At 40.9% G+C, this 26,753-nt stretch overlaps 1 protein-coding gene across 1 annotated transcript in view; it reads left to right on the top strand.

Moving 5' to 3' along the window:
* RAD51B (RAD51 paralog B) overlaps nucleotides 1-26,753 on the top strand; it is a 646,490-nt gene that overhangs the window by 445,519 nt on the left and 174,218 nt on the right. The gene's annotated exons all lie outside the window — the stretch shown is intronic.

The following is a 26,753-nucleotide window of genomic DNA, read 5'->3' as shown; positions in this document are numbered from 1 at the left end:
GTCTCATGTGCTGGAGATCTGGTAGTCCTGAACAGCTTTACAGAAAGATTAAGAGAAAATCTCCACATTGGTAAATCTGCAAAATTTTCTCTACCCTCCCCTGCTGGCAAAGGTCAGACTAGCTATGATTTTGGTGGCAATAGGTTTTTACGTAGCTTGGGGAATTACATCAGTGAGCCAGAAGGTGGTTTCTAGTTTTATTGAAAGTCCTTACTTGACATTTCTGAGTTCTTTTACTTGTAGTCTAATTTCTTTCAGACATAATGCTGCAGGGCTGGGTAGGTATGGCTAACTCCTCCAGACTCGTGTTCCCTTTCTGCTTTCTGAGAACTGCTCATGATGGAACACAGGGGACTTTTACACCTAGCAAGGCTCCCAACTGAGTCACTCTAGTGGTCTTTTTCAGATTGTCCTTGGTTTATGGTCTCAGAAATGGCAAGACTTACACTCCTGCACTTTGGTGGTGTCTTGTAGAATGAAAACTAATGACTTATTTATGAAAACTCTGAAATGTTCTGGGTACCCTCTTTCTACACTCAGTAATGCATTGCCATTCCCCCGTCACCTGGGCCAAAACCCCGAATCATCTAGTATCCCTCCCTCCTCCTTTTGCCATCAAATCTTAGTTCTTTCCAAATGTATCTTTTCTTTGTTCTTTCTTTTTTATGCTTTGTGTTTTTATCACACAACATAGTAAATTGACTTATTAAATTCACTACTGGATTATTTTAATAAAATACAAAATGACCTTTCCTACTCTAGCCTCTACCATTTCCATTCTACCACTATCAAATTAAACTTCCCCAACCTGACTTCTTTCTACTGTGACTTTCTCCTACTCAGAAACGCTGGATTTTTTTTTTTTTTCCTGAGAATGGGCTAAAATCAGTAAGTCAATTTTAAAATACTTAGGGATTTGGGGTTTGTTAGCTCGAAGTCAGCCAGGGTGAAAATATTTATACCGCAGAAATCAGTAAATGCCAAAAAGTAGGTGTGTGTGTGTGCGTGTGTGTGTTTTTCCCTTTTGGGCAGAGCCATTTCCAAAACACTACTGGATAAAGTTAATACTTCCTAACCCTCCAGAGGCTGTCCTTTCCTTCCTGTTCAACCTTGGTTCCTGCCAATCCCTCATGTGAAGCTCCTAGGCCAAGTGTGTCTGTCTCCTGCCTGCCCGTCCACTCCTACCTCCTTGCCTCTGCAGAGACAGCTCACTCCATCTATAATAACATTTCCCTTTTTCATTTCTACAGCTTTTTCTCCTCCAAAATCCACTCATTCAAGGCTTACATAAGACAACCTTTTCCACAAAACTCCTTGCTTGTTTGATCGTTCTTACTCTCTCTTCCAGCTCTCTGGCCTCTCTACCTGCTTAGCCATATAAAGAAAAGATCTAGAAAAATTATTTTAACTCTTCAGGCTTTTCTTACTAAATGGCAGGTTTTTAAGAACATTTGTATCCATGCCATATCCTAGTAAGCAGCGAAGTTCCAGGCACAGAGTGGCCGTAAATAAATGCTGACTGAGCAGCCTAGTAAGTACTTTAGAAGAACAGTGGCCATGAGAATCACAGAAAGCTGCTATGAACATCATTAAACATTTACTTCCTCCATGAGTAAGAGACAGAGAGACAGCACTCATAATAGGGTCTTCATGACACATCTACTCCCAGCCTCATCCTGCCCCAGATCACGGGCATGTGTGTGTCAGGAGTCATCAGGGAGGCCATCAGATACAAACCCAGAATCTTCTCACGTGAGTCAGCCTCGCAGTGTTACCTTGCCGCTGTGGCACCATATGACCCCATAGGTTCAATTCTTATTAACAAAGTGGTAAGAATGACTGCATTCCCGATGTTGCCCTAGATCAAAAGTAATAAAAACAATCTTCAGAAAACTTAGCATTAATATTTTGACGTACCTCTAACAGCCTCCCAGCCCTTGCTGTTTCTACCCTACTCATACACATTTGGTCTTTTCTGGCTGTTTCTGCCTCTCTCCCACACAATCAGAAGTGTGTACAAACCAGTGACAGTGAGAACAACACTGGGATGGGGTGACTTTGTAACTTCTGTCAATATTTGTAAGTCTTGAAAGTTCTGTTCCTTCAACTGAATGAGATAGTTTGTGAAAGGCAGGTTGTAAATTGGTACGCACACTACCTATTTGAGGAGGATTTAGTTTTGTTGTTGTTTTTTTATTTTTGTGGGCAGGGTCTCATTTCATGATCTGCTTACCTCAGCCTCCTAAGTAGCCAGGACTATAGGTATGTGCCAGTGCATCCAGTTTTTAGGGTTGGCTGGGCCTATCTGAGGACTTATTTAACTGCACAGGGAATATTTAATTTTACCTGTTGTTCCTTCTCAAGGCACAAAGTTCTGGGGCAGGAGCAATGTCAGAATAGTCTCTGGTCTTTGGGGTCCACTTTGCCCTTCTTTAGCTCTCCCACCTGGGGTTGGATAACTCGATAGTGGAGTAAAACCTCAATGAAGGGAATTATATCATGGCTTAAGCACTGAACATGGGTCTACTTAGTCTAAGCCACAACCCAACCACAAATTTAATAAGGAGAAAAAAAAATCTCAGCAACACAAAAACAAAGAACTCTCAACTTCAGAAACACTGGGAGGGCAACAGCTGGTCAGCCGAGATTAAAGGAGCGTGAGAGAGCGCCTTCTCATCTCCTGACTTCTCCTCCCCCATAGACACCCCTGCAGCCAGCTTCGGCTGGCTTTTACAGCCCTGTGCAGATGACCTTGTTCCAGCTAAGATAGGAGCTCTTTTGATCTCAGCAGGGGGATGCTCTGTGCCTGCAGCTGGCAGATATTAATAGTACAGGACCCGTTGGAGTGGAAGAGATCTCTCAGTTGGGCCAGGTCACTTGTATTCCCTCCTCTGCGGCAGAGCAGAAGGAACTTCATTTCCCTGAATCGGCCCCTGCTGGGTACTCCTCTCAGGTCAACTCAGATCATTTTATTGCTGGCTGCTCTTGGCCGCTTGTTCTTGCCTCACGACTATTTTCAAGGGAAGACTGTTTTAGCAGTGCCCTCTGTTCTGCAGCTGAAGTCTATCACAGGACAAGGTAGACCTTGAGTCTATCTCATGTCAGTGTGTTTCTCATTGTCACTGGTTTGTGTATGTTTCTGATTGTATGTATGTTGTAGGAAAAAGGCAGAAAGCTGGAGTCAGACAAGAGCAGAAGTGTGCGCAGAGCAAGAAAGACAGGAGGGAGAGGAGGCCATTGTAGGTATCCCAAAGTATCAGTGCTAAGATTTCTGAAGATCCTTTTATTGTGTTTAATCTAGGGCAACATCAGGAACACAGTCCTTCTTTTTCTAAATTAGAATGAAAATCCCATCAGTGGGTGAATAGTCCTGATTTTCAGGCCCACCTTGTGATTTTATAATGTAAGAACTGGAAAAGACTTTAGCTATCGTCTGTTATACAAGCAGCCATTTAACAGAAGAGATGGGCAGAAATAAGGATTTGGGATTTTATATTCTACGTTGTTCTGGACCAGGCACTGTGAGTCGAAGTATTTTCTTCTAAAGCTTTTGTTTCGTTGACAGAAACTAATATATATAGGTTATTATAGAGTTAGGGACTGGTTATTTATTTATTGTGACTGTTCTATGGCCAAGGACATATTTCTTAGCCTTTGCCAATTCTTCCTTGTGGTCATTGAAGATACTAAGACTGTTGGACCTCAGTCATAGAGAATATCTTTTCTCCCCATAGTGATCAGTAGAGAAAAGGTCTAACAGTCCAGTTGGCCTAAGATGCTATGTCCTTTTCTGAAGTCACCTGGGATTTGAGCGAAAGAACTGTTTGAATCCCTACCTACATTAGGCACAGTTGGTAGGTGAGACAGGCGTATGGTGACAGTGAACTCTGAGGAAGACTGAAGCTCTGCTCAACCTAGACTGTTGGCTTTCTTCCTGTTGATGATTTAACAGGGTAGCAGTTACTTCAGTGAAGTGCCATGGTCCACTTCAGGAGTCCCAGATGGCTTCATGGAAAGGAAGACATTAATAGCCGTCATCCTGGCATTCTTAGCATCTGGCACGTTAATGTCCTTTTATCTGCATTAATAGTTTTTGATAGATCATAGCACATGAAAACTAAAAATTTAAGTGCATGGATGGGTCAAGGAAAGAACACAAGAATAAAAGCAGTACTTTCTACAACCAAGAGTGGTTTCTACTTTTTATGTTGGAAGCCTTTCTATTTTGGTTGGAGTCAGGGGAATTGATAGCTGATTTTATGTGCAAGAGAAAGTATTTTGAGATTCATATTCTTGAACAAGCCATCCTTGCAAAAAGCTGGAGTCCATTTGAAAGATTATATGCAAGTGCATGGCTTGTGTCTCTTTTAAAATAAATTCAACAAGCAAGAGCTCAGAATGGTTGGGGCAAATCAGGGACTCGTGGTTGTGAAAGAAGCAGACTTCAAAGCGTGGTATGAATTTTCAAGCTTTATTTCCACTCTTGCTTTCCAGCTGGATCTGCTCTGGATTTACTGCAGGATGTTTGAAAATGTGGCTCCCTGCTAATCTCAGACAGTTGCTATGATCAATGGTTTCTTTCATTTCCGATAAAAAACACTGGTGTTTCTACTTAAATTGTGTGTACTTTCAGCTTTATTATTATAGTTGTGATTTATTGTCCTGCATTACCCAAATTTGTAATCCATTAACCACAAACTTAGGGGTGGGTTGGTCAAGTTAGCAGAACTCTCTCCACAGTTGAGCTCCAAGGCCCTTCACAGCCCAATCTCAAACTGAATGAGTGTTCATTGGTTTGTATAGGAACATGTACAAATGGGTATGGGTGGAGAAGCTTTTATAAACTCATTCCTTGGAGGTATGGTGTGGGTTTCTATAATTACCACTTTGAAAACATGAGGTATCACCTTATGACTTCAAGGTTAATATTAACAACTATGATCAGCATTGTTAATATTACCATTTCTATAGTATTTTCAAATGTCTTAAAATGAGGAATTTTTAAATCCACCTCAAGCAACTCAAGGTTGAGGGAGAGAAGGGAATTGCTCAAAGGCCACACATTGAGTGAGAGGTACTAGGAACAGAAGTAGAGCCCTTCTCATGAAATCTTAGATTTGGACACTTATCTCCTAGGAGTGCGTTTTCAATAAAAATGCTTAAGTATCTTGATGACCTTTCAATGTTTGATTCCAAAACCACAGACATATATAAGCAAAAATGACTTCACATGCTTCTACTTACAAGGGCATGCCTACCATTACATTACTTTTCCTGGTATTCAAGAATCCATGGCACTCGTATGGGCTTGTATCACTTCCAGCGATGGTGTGAAGGACCTAGTTTATAGAGAAAAGGTGAAAAGCAACAAAGATGCATGATTTTTGACTAAAGTAAGCCTAAATATTATGTGAGGTAGAGGAGGCTAGAGTTGTGAGAAGATGGACACAGCCTACAAATGTCTGAAAAGCTGTAAATCTCAAAAGAATGAAGAACTTGTTGAGGACTTTCAGCAGCAAGGCCAGAGAGTTACGTAACTGTGGCTGAAGGCTCGAAAGAATCAAGGGAACATTAAAGTCAACCACCAGAAAGTACTGCATGGTCAGGAGCTCTGTTTTGCTACTGCTAGTTTGCCAAAAAGGAGACACATTTGAGGCACAAAGTATACAACAATCAAGTCAGATGGGAACAGAGATTTTTCTTGAAGGAGAGGTCTTTGAGATGGTTCATGTGAGGGCTAGGCTAAATGTAGTTCATTGCCCCACTGAGGCCTCTTTACCATCCGGAATTTACTGTCTCATATCCTAGGCCTACACATCTTTCTATTAAGGTCCTCAGTGTCAGGAGGGCCAGAAAGACAAGAACACCAAAGTCAGCTTTGTCCATTGGCTCAGATACAGTGGTTTTTAGGGCTGAAACAAAGCCCAGTGAATCGAATGCCCAGAGTTGGCATGATTCTAAAGACCTTCAGGTTGGAAGGATTCTCTGAGAAGAGATCTTTGTCATCATTGCAGAGAATTCTGTACCAAGGTTGAGTGACCTCTAGGTCAGGGGATCATAAACAAAGGAAGATGGCTGGTTTTAGGAGTAATGCCCAAGAGATAATTAAGGTTGTGTTGTAATACGGCATGAAATACTTTAAGGATACATTTGTAATATTTGCTAGAATATGTGGGAGAGTTATAACAAGGTCTGGCAAAATAGTCTTACCTAGGTTCCAATTCTATCCCTTTCAAAGCCATGTGCTCAACTGAACAAGATCAATAATCTTCCCAGAGTATGGTTGGTCTTCAGTCAAGATCTTCATTCAAGATACAGAGTGGTAGTATTTCTCCACCAGAAGCTTTATTCCAGTAGTTCTCACACTTCAACATATGTCAGAATCACTTGGAAAGCTTATTAATGCACATATTCTTGGGTTCCCACTCCCAGAGTTTCAGTTGGTCTGGGAAGAAACCAGAGAATTTATATTTCTTTTCCTTTTCTTTCTTTTTTAAAAAAAATTGGCAAGAGAGAGTGTGCATTTGCCTGAGAAACATGGAGAAAGAGAGAGAGAAAAATGGTCAGGCCATAATCTGTTCTCCCCCATCCTCCCTCTTTTCAGGATTTTTGACACACATCCAAACACGCTCCACATGTTTCTTAAGCCACCATGTCTGAAACTCAATCTGCACAGTCTGCCATATGGGCTCCAGCTACCTTAACCACTGCACCACAGGTTGGCCTAAAAGAATTCACATTCCTCACTATTTTTCAGTAGTTGATGACACAGTTGGTCTAGGGACCTCACTTTGAGTACCACTGCTTTATTCACTATATTCTTATTTATGTTAGACAGCATGGTACCAAGATGAGTATGTCTCCATTTGAGCTCTCAAGGAGACAACATCCTTAGGAGGGGATATAGATATAAAATGAGCCTCCCTAATAAAAAAAATCTGAAATCTTTTTTTTTTCTTTTGGAGAGGTTTTTGCTATAGGGCACAAGTGCTTACCAGAAAGACAGAGAGAGACAGAGATACAGACAGCGAGAAATCGCCCTCCCCTCCCCAGGGGGATGGCCACGCCGCAATCCCTTCTCCTGCATTCTCCTCTTGGGATCTTGAGCATGTACGCACACGTGCCTGGTGTAAATTAAAGCCACTGAGTCCAGGACTCGAACCGCAGTCGACTACACGGGAGCCCAGCGACATAGCCATTACACCAACTGCTGGTCCCCCAAAATCTGAAATCTTAAACGCTCCAAAATTTGAAACTTTTGGAGTACTGACATGATGTCATAAGTTACTTCATCTTCAGGGACATATGACAAAGGCATATGAGCACAGACTCTAGCTTATGGTCAGCCATTGTCTATCAACTGCTTCAGACAGGTAAGCTAGAGAAGCCAAGATGACAACTGGGTAATGGAAATACATGCAGTGGAGAACTTCGAATCTGTAAGTTACATCCTTTCTGTAATTTATAAATTGCTGGAGCAAAAGTACTTTCTATCCTCAGGAGATGGTCTGTATCTTATGGATTAGATGCAAGTGTATATGTTTATACAGTATGCGAGAAACTAGAGGGCTCCTCTATGTTTTAATGGATGACAGAAGGGTATTTTCTGTTTATGATGCTGATTTTCTTCACCATAAAAGCAGCTAGAAGAATCCAAGGTTCCTGGAAGCTTCACCTCAAGCTGTAGAGGATGGATGTTACCCAGAGGGCAGGGGATTAAAGAGACAGACTTTGTTTTTTAAATATGATCTATAGATAAATGGGGCTAGGAAAGTGTGAAAATAAATTATTTCTGAGTAGAGTGACAAGGATAACATACTCCCAAGAGAGCTCTAGACCAAGAAAAGTAACAGGATAAGTCATCATCTCTAAAGGTAGAGCCCAGGAAGTAGATACAAATAAGTGACAGCCAGAGCCCAAGGGGTGGACGCGAGGCCCAGCTAGCATGAACTTCTTGCTCCTTCAGGGACTAAATTAGAACAAAAGGAAATAGCTTACCCTTTGATTGAATAGTACAAAATTAAGATAAACCAGTTTAAAAAAATCTTGCCTTAAAATTATTAGAATATAAGTTCCTTGAGGGTAGAAATTTTTGTCTCTTTTCTTCACTGCTGGATCCCCAGAGCCTATGACAGTGCTTTAGCAATAACAGCTACTAAATAAATATTAGATGGATGAATGAAGCACCTGTAGCTGCAAGGGGACAGTCCAAGGATTATTTAAAACTTCAGATTGGGGAACCAGCAGTTGGCGTAATGGCTATGTCGCTGGACTCCCACGTAGTCGACCACGGTTCACGTCCTGGACCCGGTGGCTTAAAACTCACGCCGGGCGCATGTGCGTGTGTGCCCAAGATCCCGAGAGGAGAATGGAGGAGAAGGGATTGCGACGTGACCATCCCCCCTGGGGGATGATTTCTCGCTTTCTGTCTTTATGTCTCTGTCTGTCTGTCTGGCGAGCGCACGCGCCCTATAGCAAAAACTTCTCAAAAAAAAAAACAACAACAACAAAACTTAAGATTGTGTTCACCTAAAATAAGCAAGAAATGACCATGGTAATTTTTCTCACTCACAACATCATGTATGCTCCAAAATTCCCTCAAAGTGCAGTCAGCTATAACTTTGGACCTGCCCTAACTGTATGCAATGAATGATAATATATGGTTTAGAGGAAGTGTCAGAAATCAAGAATAGAAGCCTAATAACTCAGCTTTTGAAGAAGAAATCTCCCACATTTACACAAGGGTGGCAGCTGAAGTAGTTTAGTCTGATACACAATGAGGATATATTTTTAAAAGAATTATTTATTTGGGACCAGCAGTTAGTGTAATGGCTTTGTCGCTGGACTCCCATGTAGTCGACCGTGGTTTGAATCCCAGACCTGGTGGCTTAAACTAAACTCACGGCAGGTGTATGTGTGTGCATGCCCAAGATCCTGAGAGGAGAAAGGAGAAGGGATTGTGATGTTACCATCTCCCCTGGGGGGTGATTTCTTGCTTTCTGTCTCTCTGTCTATCTCTGTCTTTCTGGTGAGCGCACATGCCCTATAGCAAAAACCTCTCCAAAAAAAATTTATTTAATTTAAAAACAATATAAAATTGTTTATTATATTATTATAAAGTAATAACTCTATATATATATATTTAATTTGCTATAGGGTATTTGTGCTCATGAGAGAGAGAGAGGAAAGTGAGAAAGCAAACCGTGTGATCTGAGTCTCAAACTGTGGTTGGCCACATGAGAGTCCAGTGCCTTAGCCACCATACCACTTGCTGGCCCCACAATGAGGATATTTGTTAGGTACCTACCATTATGAGTCTTGTGTTAGGCAAGTGCTGGAGATACAGGGACAAAGGTAAACCTCTGCTCTTTGGGGAGCTCACAGTCAGGTGGAAAGGGGCAATATGGTAGACAAGTAAACAAAATGTGCGTGGTGCCAGGATGGTATTAGGGTCGGGATGTTCCTAGGAGAGCACAAGGCACCTTGGTTTGGGGATGGAGATTCCCTAGAAAGATTTTACAGCAAGAAGATACTCGAGCTAGATCTTAAAGGATCAATAGCAGTTCCTAAGATGAGAAAGAAAAGAAGATGCTCCTGTCAGGGAAAAGCCCACATAATGGAATAGAAGCAGGATCGAAGAGAGGCACGTATCAGATTGTGAAGGGTTGTGTCTATCATGCTGATCAGTTTGAATTTCTTCTTGAGGGTGATGGGGACTCATTGAAATGGGGACATGATGGGATCATTTTGTAGTAAAAAGAGATTTCTCAGGCAGCAATTTATTTATTTTTATTTATATTTAATCATCTTTACAGTGTACAACATGATTTTTCCCAGCGTGAATACAGTGCATATTAGTCATGTCAAAGACATTATCATATACGTTATCATCAGCAGGTAACTTTTCATTTCTGAGTCTATTAAATGTGTTTTTTCCCTGAGCCTCCTACTGCCTACTTCCATTCCCCAGTAAGCACCCCCCTCCACTGTCTCTAGTATCTATAGTTACCCGCGCTATTATACCTTCTAATCTTTCAATTTCTGCTATAGACAGACATCTGATATATATTGAGTGGGGGCATACAATGTCTGTCTTTTGTAGTTTAGCTTACTTTGCTTAGCATTAACTCTTCCATATTGATTGACTTTGTAACAAATGTCAGAGTCTCATTTTGTTTTTATGACTGAGTAGTATTCCATAGAATACTGGTCAACAATTGTCAGACAGCAGTTTACAAGTTAGAGGATATGGGATGAAACTAGAGAACTTGCATTTTGACAGTTTTGAGAAAAATCACTTTTTTTTTTTTGAGAGTTTTTTGCTATAGGGCATGTGTGCTTGCCAGACAGACAGAGACAGAAAGACAGAAAGTAAAAAATCACCCTCCCAAGGTTAATTACTTATTTATATATACGTATATATACATATATACACACACACACACACACACATATATATATATATATTTAATTTGCTATAGGGTATTTGTGCTCATGAGAGAGAGAGAGGAAAGTGAGAAAGCAAACCGTGTGATCTGAGTCTCAAACTGTGGTTGGCCACATGAGAGTCCAGTGCCTTAGCCACCATACCACTTGCTGGCCCCACAATGAGGATATTTGTTAGGTACCTACCATTATGAGTCTTGTGTTAGGCAAGTGCTGGAGATACAGGGACAAAGGTAAACCTCTGCTCTTTGGGGAGCTCACAGTCAGGTGGAAAGGGGCAATATGGTAGACAAGTAAACAAAATGTGCGTGGTGCCAGGATGGTATTAGGGTCGGGATGTTCCTAGGAGAGCACAAGGCACCTTGGTTTGGGGATGGAGATTCCCTAGAAAGATTTTACAGCAAGAAGATACTCGAGCTAGATCTTAAAGGATCAATAGCAGTTCCTAAGATGAGAAAGAAAAGAAGATGCTCCTGTCAGGGAAAAGCCCACATAATGGAATAGAAGCAGGATCGAAGAGAGGCACGTATCAGATTGTGAAGGGTTGTGTCTATCATGCTGATCAGTTTGAATTTCTTCTTGAGGGTGATGGGGACTCATTGAAATGGGGACATGATGGGATCATTTTGTAGTAAAAAGAGATTTCTCAGGCAGCAATTTATTTATTTTTATTTATATTTAATCATCTTTACAGTGTACAACATGATTTTTCCCAGCGTGAATACAGTGCATATTAGTCATGTCAAAGACATTATCATATACGTTATCATCAGCAGGTAACTTTTCATTTCTGAGTCTATTAAATGTGTTTTTTCCCTGAGCCTCCTACTGCCTACTTCCATTCCCCAGTAAGCACCCCCCTCCACTGTCTCTAGTATCTATAGTTACCCGCGCTATTATACCTTCTAATCTTTCAATTTCTGCTATAGACAGACATCTGATATATATTGAGTGGGGGCATACAATGTCTGTCTTTTGTAGTTTAGCTTACTTTGCTTAGCATTAACTCTTCCATATTGATTGACTTTGTAACAAATGTCAGAGTCTCATTTTGTTTTTATGACTGAGTAGTATTCCATAGAATACTGGTCAACAATTGTCAGACAGCAGTTTACAAGTTAGAGGATATGGGATGAAACTAGAGAACTTGCATTTTGACAGTTTTGAGAAAAATCACTTTTTTTTTTTTGAGAGTTTTTTGCTATAGGGCATGTGTGCTTGCCAGACAGACAGAGACAGAAAGACAGAAAGTAAAAAATCACCCTCCCAAGGGGAATGGCCATGCCGCAATCCCTTCTTCCCCATTCTCCTCTTGGGATCTTGGGCATGCACACACATGCGCGGGTGTGAATTTAAGCCACCAGATCCAGGACTCAAACCATGGTTGACTACATGGGAGTCCAGCGACATAACCATTATACTAACTGCTGGCCCCAAGAAAAATCACTTTTGAGTGGGGATAGCCCTAAACTTCCTAATGCAATGACAACTTTGTAATAAGTTTTATCATTTTAAGGTCCTGGGTGGCCAGGTTTGGTCTTGATTCCCCCCGCCCCCATCCACCTGAGAGAAATCTCTTTGATCCTCAACGCTTCTGAATAATATTCATATATCAAGATGACTTAGAGATAGAAGTAATTCTTTGTAATTCTTTGCTAGGAGGTAAGAGCAAATAGCAAACGATTTAAAGGACTAAATGGAACTATGGAAATAAATATATGTTTTAATATTCTTTTTTGCTAATGATTACAATAGTAAAACTGAGTGCTTACTGTGCATCAGGCACACACAAACACACAAAGCAACATTATGGAGTTCAATTATTATTCTAATTTTTAGAAACAAAGAAACAGAAACACAAAATGTTCATATAACTTGCATGTTCACTCCAGGGTCTATACTCTTGACCAGTACACTGTACTGACCCTTTTAAGATAATACAACAAACCCAGTAGAACTTGGGATCACATGTGTCTATTACTGCTACAGCTGAGAGTGTTCCATGCTTCAGTATAACTGTGGCTGTTTCTTTGCATGCACCCTGAGGTCTCTTTGCAGATGAACATAAAGAAGCAATCTGTCTGTCTGTCTGTCTGTCTATCTATCTATCTATCTATCTATCTATCTATCATCTATTTATTTATTTATTTTAGAGAGATTTTTTGCTATAAGGTATGTGCACCTGCCAGAGAAACAGCAAGAAATCACCCCTCAAGGAGGATGGCCATGGTGCAATCCCTTCTCCTACAATCTCCTCTCAGGATTTTGGGCACACACACACATGCCCCCAGTGTGAGTTTTAAGCCACCGGGTCTGGGACTTGAACTGCAGTTGACTATATAGGAGTCCATTATGCCATCTGCTGATCTCAAAGCAATGCATTTTAACAGTAGTAAAAACATTGCAGTTGGAATTAGGAGACTTGTTTTCAAGAACAAGTTCTGCCACAAAACATCTGTGTTTTTTGTTTTTGTTTGTTTGTTTTTTGGAGAGATTTTTGCTATAGTGTGCATGCACTTGCCAGAAAGACAGAGAGAGACAGAGAGTGAGAAATCACCCCTCAGGGGAGATGACCACACTGCAATCCCTTCTCCTCCGTTCTCCTCTCAGCATCTTGTGCACACATGCACACACACCTGGTGTGAGTTTAAGCCACCGGGTCCAGGACTCAAACCGCAGTTGACTAAGTGGGAGTCCAGCGACATAGCCATTACGCCAGCTGCTGGTCCCCACCTGTGTTATTTTGAGCAGGTTGTTTAACTTTTCTGGACCTCAGTTTCCTCATCCATACACACAGGGGATTGCATTAGGTGAAGCCTGCAGGCCTTTTCAGTTTGTTTCTTTTGTCCCAGTCCATCTTCAAAGAGCAAATTAAGAGCAAATTAATGTCTTTTTCAAGCCTCAGACTTCTCTGTTCACCCTTTAAAATGAACAGAGCAAACCTCAGGCTTCTATGAGCATTTCAACACATTTCTTTGTAACTGTCATTATATTGATTATCTAGGGCAGCAGCAATTTTCACATTTTGAATCTACAGCCCATCATTCTGAACATATTACCCCCAGATATGTAAAGTTGCTACTTATAAAATAAAATGATACTTGGTCAGCAGTAATATGAAGGTTAAAGTGTTGGACTCCACATGGCCAGCTTCACAGTTTGAGTGCTGGACCTGGTAGCTTGAAAATCATGCCAGGTGCATATGCATGCATATCCAACATTCTAAGAGGAGAATGGAGGAGAATTGCAGCATGGCCATCCACCCTGGGAGTAATTTCTTACTTTCTCTCTGTCTCTCTCTCTCTGTTTCTGTTGAGTATACACACTCTATACTCCCCCCAAAATAGTGATACTATACTATTAAATTATATAAACACACAAGAAATAGGAAAAAAAAATTAAGTAAGATAGGTTTTAATAATTTTCTTCCCACGTCCCAGTGAGTCATCACATATATGACCACCACTGGGTATAGTTCAAAGTTCTTCCTTTTTGTTTATTGCCGAGCTCTTTATTGTCTCATGAAGAGGGAGACTGAATCCAAAATTTGAGCGTTGACTTGAATTCACTTATTCATTCATTCATTTAGTGTGAAACATTTGTAATGTGAAGTGCATGCTAGATGTTCAGGAGATAACAAGAACAGGATCAGGCTTGGCCTCTACCCTCTAGAACATAAAGACTAATTCTTATTTTTGTCAGCTTTTTCTGGCTGGAGCCCTGCATACTGTAATGAGCTAGAACTTATCTCTAACCTGGCTGTACGTATTGCACAGCAACGATAGGATGGAAAATGGTAGACGAACATAGGAGACATAGGAGAGAACATAGGAAAGGACCCTCACACATGGAACAGTAAAGTCACACTGCAGCATAGGACCTAGTGAATTTCCAGGGTGAAGGAGGCAGATTTTCAATGTCCAAGGCACTCACAGAAAGGAGATTATGGTGATCTTTGTGTTGGTGGCCTGGGCTAGTATTTTACGATGTCGGAGTAGAACTAAGATAGACTCCCTGACACACTGTCCTGAATCACTGTGGGTGCAGTGCCTAGGTATCAGCCAGTGGGCAACCCCATCACAGGGTTAGACCCACTCATGAAAGGCAGTCTGAGAGTCAGCCCCAGGTCCCACTGCAAACTCACCATGCTGTACCATAGCGTGGCAGAGCTTACCTAGCACCTCTGGTGAGTGACTGTTTTTCTCAACCAGTTGTTTAATGAGCACCAAATCAGATAAACTGCCCTTGGTTGTTAGGCTCTCTCCAGAAACAAACAATTAAGCACATCCTGGTGGAATGGTCATACTAGGGAACCTGGTTTTCCTGTGTTGATCATCTGGTTTTCCTGACCCTCAGGGCAAGAATTTGGAGGAGCTATTGAAGCAACCTTGAAAAAAGCTTTAACCCTTGAAAGTTTAGCTGTTACTCATCAAATACACTCAAAAATGGTTTGCAGCCAAACCTTACTATCTATGACAATTTTAAATAATTATTAAAATTGTTATTTAATTGGGGCCAGCAGATGGTGTAATGGTTATGTTGCTGGACTCCCACGTGGTTGGCCGCGGTTCGAGTCCTAGACGCTGTGGCTTAAACTCACACTGAGCAAGTATGCATGCCTGCCCAAGACTCCAAGAGAAGAATGAAGGAGAAGGGATTGGAGTGGCCATCACCCCAGGCAGTGACTTCTCCTTTTCTGTCTCTCTGTCTCTCCAGCAAGTGCATTCGCCCTATAGCAAAATCTCTCTCTCTTTAAAAAAAAACATATATATATATATATATATATATATATATATACACATATGTATATATATGATTTAATTAATTTCCTCCTCTACTTAGAAATGGCTTCAAGAAGTAAAAAGTCACAATTCACAGTTTCATTCCGGGTTTGCACTAACTTGTACTTTCAAATTAGAGTAATCACTTTGCATTTCTCAATTTATTCACCTGTGGCCTGGGCTAACGTAGCCCATACTGCTGGTGAAATTAATGAACAGAACATCACCTGATTGAGTTTCAGATTTAGTGAGAAACAATTTTTCCTCAAGAGAACATATAGACTGAGACTAGGATGACTTATTTTTAAAAATGTGTTAGAGGGCATGTGTGCTCTCCAGAAAGAGAGAAAGAGATAGTGAGAAAGCACCGCCAGTGGGGGCTGGTCATGCCACAGTCCTTCTCCTTCATCTCTTCCTCCTTTCTAGGACTTAGGACATGCACACAGAGAAGCCTGGTGTGTTTTTCCAGTTGTCAGGTCTGGGATTCAAACCGTGCAGCTGGCCATGTGGCATCCAGTCGCCTTAACCATCACGTCACCAGTTGGCTCACATGACTGATTTTTGACTTGAATTTGAACAAGCACAAGCTAAACAGCTCTCCCAGAAGAAGGCATCTAAAATTGGTGTGTGTGACTCAATGCAACTTTTGACAAACTGGCACTGGAAACTGCAATGGGCGTGGATTCTTGATTCTTTGCCCTCCTGATAAACAATCATAGGTATACCTGAACATCGTGAAAGTGTATATTAGAGACATCTTCAGAAATGGATACGTTGTAATGTTCTTTCAGAAAATTCACTTACATGGACAGAGTGCAATTCCAGTGAGAAGGGTCTTATGGTGAAAGAGTGGGAGAGTGTTAGTTGATCCCTGGAGGACAGATTGTCGGGTGCCAGGCAGTGGATTGTGCCATCAGGAAAGGAATCTAGAAAAGCAAGGAGACACATGAGCAAGGAGGTGCTTTCTGCTGACAGGTCACCTTTGTTCAGATTCAGTGGGAATGAAAAAGGAAATCCAGAAACCTACATGACAGCTTCTCTTGGGTTGGATGAAAATATTAATTTTTTTTTTCCTAGCTGGAATTTGACAGGGTCAGTTCATGTCTGGGTTTTCAGCACTTAATACAGGGCCCTTTTGTCTTGGGAAGTGGCTGGACTGGTTTTTCCTCCAGGCAGGTGCACAGAGGGCGTTTATTGTAGCCTGAAACACAAACACCAAGCCCCTCGGCCCTGATCCACACACTCTCCTGTGTGGCTCAAGGAAACAGAGTGAACAATGTCTCTTGCAACAGGCAAGCACTGTAAACGCCACTCCTGAATGAAATATTTCTTAAAACTTTGTATCCGTAACTTGATCGTCTCTTAAAACTTAATTATATGTCAGGGAAAAGGAAGCTATTGGCTCCTCCAGCTGTCCAGGTTGAACGAGAGCGCACAATGGAGCATATCCGATTCGCAGCCTTACTTAGGTAATCAGATTAATATCTCCCGAATTGAATTTACTCTTTTGATATGGAGTCTTTCAGCTGCCTTGTTTCACATCTCAAATTCTGACAAAGCTGTGCAGGCCTTTGAGTAATTTCCCTGAAATCTATATGCGGGAAGCCTGTACTCCTTTGAGCACTTTTTGGGACTTGTACCAATTAAATCTGTTTCTGGCACACTTTTAATGGCATACTTTCCCCTGAGTCAACAACTGCTCCAAAATCTGAGGTCATTTGTTTAATTTAAAAGCAAGGGTTGTGGAACAACCATTTCAGGCTTCACCAGCCAAGCCCCTGTGGCTTTGAAAGGGGTGATGAGGCAGAGGAAAGGCTAATAAACTAGATTTTTTTCTAAACAAAATAAGTTAATTACTGCATTTCTGTTAAATCAGTATCACACCAGTTTTGTCCACGTCCTTCCTGCCAACCTTGCTCTCCCTCTCTCTTAAAACTCATCATCTTCTTTGGGGATCATTCATACTCATGATTGAGGTTCAGTCTCTTACTGTTCTTGCAAAACAAACATCTGGACTGGATTTTTCTCAGCTGGAGTCAAGAGAGAACTGTAAATGATGCAGTGATTTTTTTTCATCCTTATTAAATTTATTTATAACCAGTCTGAAGTCAGGAAACATGCTAGAGCCCTTGATTGGAGGTTCTCGAGGAATGTACAGTGGATGGTGTTTTCCCACTGTCGTTTTCGAAATTATATCAAGGATAGAATTACATAATTCCCAACTTGGGTGTTTTTTTTTTTTTTTTTTTTTTTCTCTCTAAAGGACACTTCATCAGGACATTCTGTGCGTCAGAATTCTTCCATTGTATTCACTTATCCAATATGCCTTCCTTTCTGACAGCAAGAGAAAAGGAAATGTAACTGGCAGGGTATTTCTGAAACTGTTGCAGTGATGGAGAGTGAGTTTCTGGTTGTTAGAATCATGAACCAGTGGCGTGGGTATTTCCCTTTCCCAAAGGAACACAATTTGGATCCTATATTGATTTTTCCACTTAACAACCTCTAAGATCTTAAAGCTGCCAAATCTCAAAGAATTTTATTCATTTTCTCATTATTTAAAATAATGATAGGTACTATAAGAGGCATAATAAAATAATGTATAAAATACCTTGATGTGATTTTAGACCTTATTTAAACAACAGCATGTTAGGATTTATATAATTATTTAAGAAATAAAATCTTCTAAAGAAGGCTGAGTCAGATGATGACTTCTTGAGATTTACTCCCAATTCTATGATCTGAGATGATTTTTAAATTTTCTTTTGGGACCAGCAGGTGGTGTGGCGGTTAAGGTGCTAGACACTCCCACATGGCTCACCACGGTTCAAGTCCTGGACCTGGTGGCTTGCTTTCTCACTTTCTCTCTCTCTCTTTGTCTGTCTCTCTCTGATCAAATTAAAATAAATGAATAAATAAAATTTAATAAATAATTCTTTAAAATAAAATAAAATACATTTTCTTTCACTATTGCTTATATTTGTGTCATTAAAAAGAAGGAGGAGGAGAGTAGAGAATGAAGTGTGCTATATCCATAGGCATTTTCTTCCCAAGAGAAGAGACTTCTTAGCTTTTTGCCACCCAAGTCAGTCATTCTGAGCCTGAACAGTGGAGGCTAATGTTCTCCATCTTGCTAAGGGTTAGTCTGTATTATTATGAAAGTGAATTGAAGACAAATGTACTTTCTATTGGAAAACTTGCCATTGATCTCAGCTCATGGACAATATTGAGAGGGAAGGCTCTTATAAAACACAGAAAAATCTTTGCTGTAATGTCATAGCACCAGTAATTTCACTGTTGGGCCTGTGAACATCTTTGATACAACACCACTGTGTTTTATGATGTTCTTGTGTCTTAGAAAGATGGATATTTCAGATTTAGTCCTCAGAACTGTCTGAGCTTTCTTCATGACTTATCTTGCTTATAGGCTTACCTTGCTTGGGACTTGTACCAACTAAATCTGTTTCTGGCACACTTTTTATTTTTCAAAGATTTATTTATTTATCTATTTATTTATGTATTTATTATTTTTTCACATGAGTTTTGCCAGAGAATGACAGAGAGAGAGAGAGAGAGAGAGAGAGAGAAAGGGCCTCCAGGTCCAGGACTCAAATCATGGTTGGCCATGTGGGAATTCCTGTGCCTTAACCACCATGCCACCTGCTGCCTCCCTGGCACACTTTTAATGGCATACTTGCTTGTGGACTGAGAAAGCTGTTAATACACCAAGACCTTCCATTAACTAAGAAGCCCTAAAAGGTAACTCATATTCTCTACCAGGGAAGATGGCTTGTTTCCATCACCTTGATGGGAAGCATGTGAAGCAGAGCAGCCTCATCAAGTGTGGGTGTCTGCCACCCACTTTTCGGTTATTAAAGTAAAAGCCAAGTCAGTAGCACTAATACTGGCAGTGAAATGAGCTATGGAGAGATCCAGCCTGACTTAGGGTTCCGAATCAGATAACGAGAAGCCTGAAGGTAAAGAACATTTACTTTCAAATAAGGGAAAAGGGGAATCACAGAGAGGTAGAGAAAGGTAAAGGGCAAAGGGTGAATGCAACTGAATATCACACAACATTGTATCTTCAAAGATTATAAAGCCAAAGAGTTCCTGCTAGATTTAACTCTTATTATTTTTGGAGCTGAAAAATCACAGAGTGAATGAAGGAAGAAGACTAGGGGCATAGAATTCGCAGTCTACTCTTAGAAATATCTATAGTATTTTAATAATAATAATGCTAATCACATTTTATTAAATCTCCCTAAAGAAGCATCTTTATTGTGTTTTAAAGTTTATGTTTTTCATGAGCAAAGTCTTGATATCACAGTCCACATACTGCCTCAGCCAGCCCTGAATCATGGGCATGGACATGCTCAGCCTACACAGGAAGGTCTTTGGACATCAACGCAAAACCTTCCCACGTGGGTCAGCCCCCATGGAGTGATATGTTTTACAACTGCCACTGTCTATACCCCAGGAAGCATCTTTAAATGCAGTGTTGTGTGCTGTACAACATTCCGATTAATGGTAGAGTTGGGAGGTCTGGCAAAGATGTAGTGAGTGAAGTGACACTGATTGCTGGGATTGGAAACTTGACAGTGTTAGTTCTTTTAACCAAAAGAAGTGAATAATCGTGGGGAAATGGTTATTCTAGCTCTGAGGCTTGGGGAATTTGAATGGAATTCTATGGTATTTTACAGATGACTTAGACATACCAGGATATAAAGGACCAGTATATAAATTTACTTCACTGACTCTCATGGGGAAACACACTTTGATGAATAGGTAAGGTTTTTTTAGGAGTGGTTATTTGTTTTCTTTCTTTCTCTCTTTCTTTCTTTTTTTTAAGAGAGATTTTTGCTGTAGGGGATATGTGCTCGCCAGAGAGATAGAAAGATGTAAAGAGAGAGATCACCTCCCTAGTGATTGTGGCCACGCCGCAATCCCTTCTCTTCATTCTCTTCTCGGGATTTTGGGCATACATGCACATGCGCCTGGTGTGAGTTTGAAGCTGCCTGGTCTGGGACTCCAGCCACAGTCGACTATGTGGGAATTAAACAATGTGACCATTACACCATCTGCTGGTCTCAATAAAAGTAGTTACTCAATTCTGCTATTTTATATTTGTTGAGGGCCATTGTCAGGCATAGAAATTATTTTATTTACATTCCTGTTATCTATAATTCAGGGCCTTAACAATAAATAGTTTGGGGGCCCTTTGAGTCCTGGACCTGGCAGCTTGAAATCCATGCTGGGCACTCATGCACACATGCCTAAAATCCCAGGAGGAAAATGGAGAAGAAGGGATTGTGGTCATCCCCCTTGGAGGTGACTGCTGACTTTCCTTCTCTCTGTCTCTCTCTGTCTTTCTTCGGTAAGTGCACATACCCTGTGGTAAAAATGCCTTTAAAAAATTAGTTTTGAATCAGTCAGTTGCCTGATAGATGGCTCTTAGGGACATTTATAAGGCCTTATGAGGCTGCCCACATTTCTTCTGTGTATTATGGATGGTATAGGACAGAAGTAAGATCAGATACCCTGACCACTGTAACTTGGAAGGGATAACATCAAAGCTTTGTGAGCTGTTTTCCCTTCAGGCACCCAAACCTGATTTCCTCTTATTATCTGATAAATGTTCAACTGTTCTATTTCTTTTTATCTCTGAGCCTGGTTTTTTTTTTTTTTTTTTACAAAGCCACAGAGGATGTAAACTACATGACAGGTATGATCACAACAATATTAGCAGAGAATCTCATCCTGTTATCAGGGCTACTATTATAGTTGTGAGTCATTGACTATAGGGAGGTGAGCAGTCTTGCTTATTTGAACTGTTTCTCAGCCAGCCTTTTCTCTTGTTTTTTTGTTTGTTTGTTTGTTTGTTTGTTTTGTTTTCTTACTAGCCCCTTTGCAAGCCATCTCAATTCCTCTCTCACAGACTTGCCCAAGATGTAGTGATGGTGCAGCCTCCATTGGAGAGAAAGTTTTGGCATGCTGTTCTCCCAGCTAGAGTTCCTGTCTGTCATCAGACTGCTTATTGAAGATGAACCTGTTTAGATAGTGGCCTTCCATCCATTGCTCTTCCCTCCTTATTTCTCATACCTCCTCTTTGTATGAATGAAAATCAGTCTTTCTAGAAAGTTTCTGTGAGTGGAGGAATGCAGAGTAGATTGTTCGTACCATGTCTACTTTGTTAACTGCAACCCAACATGTAATCTAGCAATAAAAAGAAAATAAAAAAGAAAAACCAATAAAATCAATTTTAATAGACTAGCCTTGGGCAGCTTTGTCTGAAGAGGAAATCATTGCAAGAAAACAAGACTTAGTAAAGTAGGCCATTCGGGAAACAGGCAATGGCATGTTAAAGGACTGAAGTTTTAATATATGTATATGCCTTTCCTCCCTGTTCCTTTCTTGCAAATAGATAAAGGTTTTTATCACGAGGAAAATCAGGGAGGAAAACATCTTTTCTTCTGAATTTCCGGGAAATCTGGCTACAGTGTTTCTGCAGCCTACAGTGTTTCTGCAGCCAGTGATAAGTAACAATGCCACAAGAAGTGACCTAGGATATCCTGAACTCTTGCTCTTATGAAAAGCTTGCGTTCTCTTTTTGAAGGATACCCTATTCCTATTGCACTCCTCATGCAGCTCAGCTCGAGATCATCTTTCCCTCTTCTGTTATCATACTTAAAATAGCACTAGTACTATTTAGAAGACTCCACCCATAGAGGTTGATGTTATTTAGGGGGAGGGAAGGATTTAAAGCAAAGGTAACTGGATCTTGGTCCCAAACATATCATAGCTCAGAAAATCCACTCATTGAAACTCAGCACGGTTATTTCAATCCATGTTGTATAAGTTGAATAAATATTGTTTTGTTCATTTGTGGGGATAACTGCATATACTTCATCCACAAAGGCCCAAGTCTGTATAGAATAGTAGCACAATGGAGGAGAAATGTAGTTTAAAAAACAAACAAACAAAAAGTTTTGGTGGAAGGTGTTGTACACAAGAATAAGTTGTAAACAGAGAAGCTGTTTCTGATTATGAAGACTGATACAGTTTGTCTGCAGTGATACTGCCTAAGTGGGAAGAGCACACTGCAGCTCCTTGGAGCCTCTCCGTGACTTTGTGTCCTTGCACTTTACAAGCATGGTACAGAAGCACTGTCCTGCTTCACTGCTATCTTCAGTTTAAAATATATTGCAACTAAAATCTAGTGGGGGAAGACTCTGTGGCTTTACTAACTCCTGTCTCATCCAGCTCTCAGGGTAAGTTGGCAGGAAAGATCAGCCTTCATAGACCATGCAGGGCCCTTCAGTCTTAATCCTATGGTGTCTGAGAGTGTCTGGGTCAACAGGTACACCCTTCGTATTCCCTGAACTACAGCAGATAGCTGGACTTCCAAGGGAAAAAGCAAAAGCAAAAACAAAAATCAGTGCTTCCTCAGTAATTATCCAAATGATTCTGAAAGTCCAATTAAACTAGAACACCTCTTCAGCAGTTCCTTTCATATTTCCATATTTGTGGATTTTGCTACATAATTACCAAAATTTTAGTGTTTCTCTTTTGCACTTTTTATTTTGTTTTTCAGCTGTCTTATTCTTTTTGTGGGGAGGGGTTTGTGGAGTTTTCAGAGGAATCAGTGACCCACAGACCATCCTCCTGGTCCCAAGATCCCACCAAGGGGATACAGTAGATCTGGCCAAGTCCCAGGGTTAGAGAACTCAGGTACTGCATGAGTTCTCGTCTTGTTCTTAACCTCAGATCATGCAGGAGAGCTAACTGATCCCAAGCCACCTTTGTATTTTCCCAGGAGGAAGGCACTATGAGCTCCCCTCTCATTTGGGGCGCAGAAGAGAGCAGGACAGTCAGACTTCCACTGCCCTGCTCTGTTTGGTTCACTTGGTGGCATTGTAGCCTTTCTACTTGAGGAATTCATGGAAGATAGAATGCTGCTGAGAGCATGTTGGATAGTATTGAAAACATTAGTAAAGAAATAGAGGTAACAGGCAGAGCAGGTGGTGTAGTGGCTAAGGTGCTGAACTCCCACGTGGCTGACCACAGCTTGAGTCCCAGACCTGGTGACTTGAAACTCATGCTAAGCATGTGTGTGTGTGTGTGTGTGTGTGTGTGTGTGTGTGTGTGTGTGTCCAAAATCCAAAGAGGAGATTGGAGAAGCCATTGCTGCATGGCCATTCCTCCTCCCCTCTGGAAGCGGGGGGATTACTTCTGTCCCTCTGTCTCTCTGGCAAGTGCACACGTCCTATAGCAGAAAATCTCAAAAAAAAGAAATAGAGGGAGCAGCCAGTCTTGACAAAGCAACCTAACTTTAAGTATTATGTTTAGAAGAAAAGATTCGGGGAGCCAGCAGATGGCATAACGGTTACATAGCTAGACTCCCACATAGTCTGCTAGACTCCCACATAGTCAACCACGGTTTGATTCCAGGACCCAGCAGCTTAAAACTCACACCGGGCATGTGTGGGTGAGCCCAAGATCCCAAGAGGAGAACGGAGGAGAAAGGACTGCAGCATGGCCATTTCCCCGGGGGATGGTTGGTTTCTTGCTTTCTGTCTCTCTATCTCTCCAGTGAGTGCATATAGCAAAAATCTCTCTTTAAAAAAAAAAAAAAGAAGAAGAGAAGATTCAGGATATTTAGGTTATCAGTGCAAAATAACTTTACCAACCTTAGAAAAAGCACTGAGGATTAAGAACCCAGGGTGGCCAAGACTAGTTTTTGCCAGTTTCAAGCACTGCATCAACCACCAAATGATTATAACTTCCATAGTTTATAGGGAAAGCAGATGATAGGAATTTTGAGGGTTTTGCTGTTATTTATTTTTATTTTTGTCAAAACATTATTCAATTCCAAGCAGCTAATCCGTTTGGGACTCCTTATACCTGTTGAATTCTAAAATTCTGTTTGGGAACTACACATTGCATGTCCGTGGGGGCCTTCCCATCTGCCTCTTTGTGAATCTCTTCTTCCCCTTTCAGTGTCTGTAAACTTGGGGCCCAAAGAGGGCTACAGCAGCTGAATGTCATTCTTTTGGGCCTTGGCCCAAGCCTGCATCTTTCTGGAAGGATAACTGAATCTCATTCTTAAATCTAAAGTTCCCCTTGATTAGCGGCTCCTTTTGTTTGTTGTTTTTAACGGCATCTCTGTCTTTCATGGATAGCTTACAGGGATGTGTTTGAGAGTCCCTTCCAGCTGGGAAGTTGCCCAACTCCCACCAGCTGAGTTGGGGGATGGCTTCCCTTTAGTTCCGCTGCTGCCTGTGGACTACAAGGACCCCACTTCCAGCCCTGGCCACAGTGGCCCTTGTCTGCTGTGCAAACTTGGCTCTGTTTTCTGGGTTTTCATTCTCCAGCCATCTGGGCATTTTGAGCACTCCTCTTATCTTAGTACCTTGGCACTCAGGACCACATGTCATCCTATCATGGAAATGGTAACAAAGGAATCCTTTACCTCTGGCTTGCAATTCCCTTGGAACTGTCAGAGGATGAGTGACAGGGAGGTTGTGGGGTTGGGCTCAGGTCTAGAGTGATGTAAGTAGTTTTGCTGATAGAAGGCATACAGAATGGGATGACAATAGGTCAGATTGTTCAATACCAGGATTCTTTATGACTAGCTTCCTTATTTTTCTCTTGGTTATTTTGAAATCTAGGAAGAAGGAGCAAAAAACTCCTGTGGCCTCTAATTGCTGTAGCTTCTACCAGTCAAGAAGCCTAAACTCAGGTGCTAGTACTGCTGTGTGCCAGATGAGTAAATCTAGCTTCCTTTTAAGAATTCTGTGTACATCACCAGCTTTTTAAATTCCTCTTTTCTCTTCCTTAACTGCTGATTTGGTGGAGGGAGTTGGGGGGAAGGGGTGCATCAGAGTCATTCAATTGTAAGAAAAAGTCTAGAAAGGTTAGTTCAAGAGAGCTGACAGTAAGCTCGCTGTCATCATCCTACCTAGAGAAAAATAAGCATTTCCACTGTCCAGTTTACTCCCACCCCACTGTGTCCTCTCCTGTCCCTCTCCCCCAGCCCTGTGACCCCTCCCTCCAATGTGCTTATTCTGACCCCAGACTTTCCTCAGCAGTGGTCAACAGGGCATCTGCTAGCCAAAGAAAATGCAGACAAATTATTACATCACTTGGGTTTAGTCCTTAGGGGCTGCAGCTCCGTGAATGGCAGACCCAAAATGCTTGCCTCTTTGCTGAGAATCTGATTTCATACTTGGCTGCTGATCATTTGGCCTCTGGCATTTATGCATATATTGGAAGCCCAGAGTCTCCACATACTTGATTCTATAGAGCAAGGTATTATGAGCAATACATATCTTGGTTGTGGAGTCCACCTCATTTCACCTCCAAGTGGGTAGGCTTTATTTATTTACTTACTTACTAAGTAGTTGAGGCAGCAGAGAGGGAAGGTCAGATTCATTCAGAATTATTAATTGAGTTCAAATTTTGATCCTCTGGTCCCTGTCACAGGTAACCATGGTCACTTTCCTGTAGAACATGTGACTCATTTAACTAGAACTATAGTTCTGAATTATGATTTCCCCTTTCCACCCACTACTACCACCATCCAGTTGCCAGAACCCAGTCAGTTTTCTGTTAATGACACTTCATGTGGGTTCACCAGAATGTCTCAATCTTTGTCTTGTTTTGGTTGTATGTATCTCAACCAAGAAGATCAATTCTCCATATGGAAAATTAACTCCCCTTAGTTTTCACAGTTTTGTCTGACAAACTCATAAGAAACGATGGAATTCAGAGTGCAGACTAATTGTTACTGTAGAAGCACACAAATGATGCATTGATCTCCTGTGCATCTGTACATGAATGAAGAAGAAATGATGTTCTCTGGCACAGGCTGGCTCTACCACATGATTTAAAGCAAATGGTCATTTTATTTCACATTAGGAGGAGTCACTTGGAGCAGCTTGGCAGTAGATCTGTGGCTGGGAATTAATCTAAGAATTATAGTTCTCTTCCACATAGGAGATTAAATACCAGTCTTTGGTCACATCAAAGTGGGTCTCTTAGATTATCTGATCTTTGCAAAAGGCCTCATGTTGGGCTAGCACAACAGTCTTTGCATGTATTGCACTCTATGTTAAAAAAATTAGCATGTGTAAGTAATTAGCTCTGCATGCATTTGCAGGTTTTTAGGTCCAGTTTTATTCACACTGACTTTCTATCATTTTTCTAGTACTAAATCAAGTCATTGTCTCCCAGACTTTAAAGAAACCTGAATATTAACTGAGGCTTTACTGAATAAGAACAATAGCATTGCTCTTTGGATAAGTTATAATAAATACTGTCTTATATGACATTTGTTTTAGGGTATTAACAAATAGATTTTATAGAATCTATCATTCATTTACTTGATATCTCATCAAGATAGTTTAGGTATTAGTGTTGTGTTCTCCATTTGTAAAGTGGAAAGAACCAAAGTATTAAGTTCAATCTAGATGGTAAAAAAAAAAAAAAAAAAAAAAAAAAAGGAAAAAATTTTTAAAATCTGTGTTCCCA

Source organism: Tupaia chinensis, unplaced genomic scaffold (genome assembly GCF_000334495.1).
Source record: "Tupaia chinensis unplaced genomic scaffold, TupChi_1.0 Scaffold000609_1, whole genome shotgun sequence".
NCBI classification, from domain to species: Eukaryota; Metazoa; Chordata; class Mammalia; order Scandentia; family Tupaiidae; genus Tupaia; species Tupaia belangeri.
Note: the sequence above shows the minus strand (reverse complement) of the source record. Positions and strands in the feature narration are given on the sequence as shown.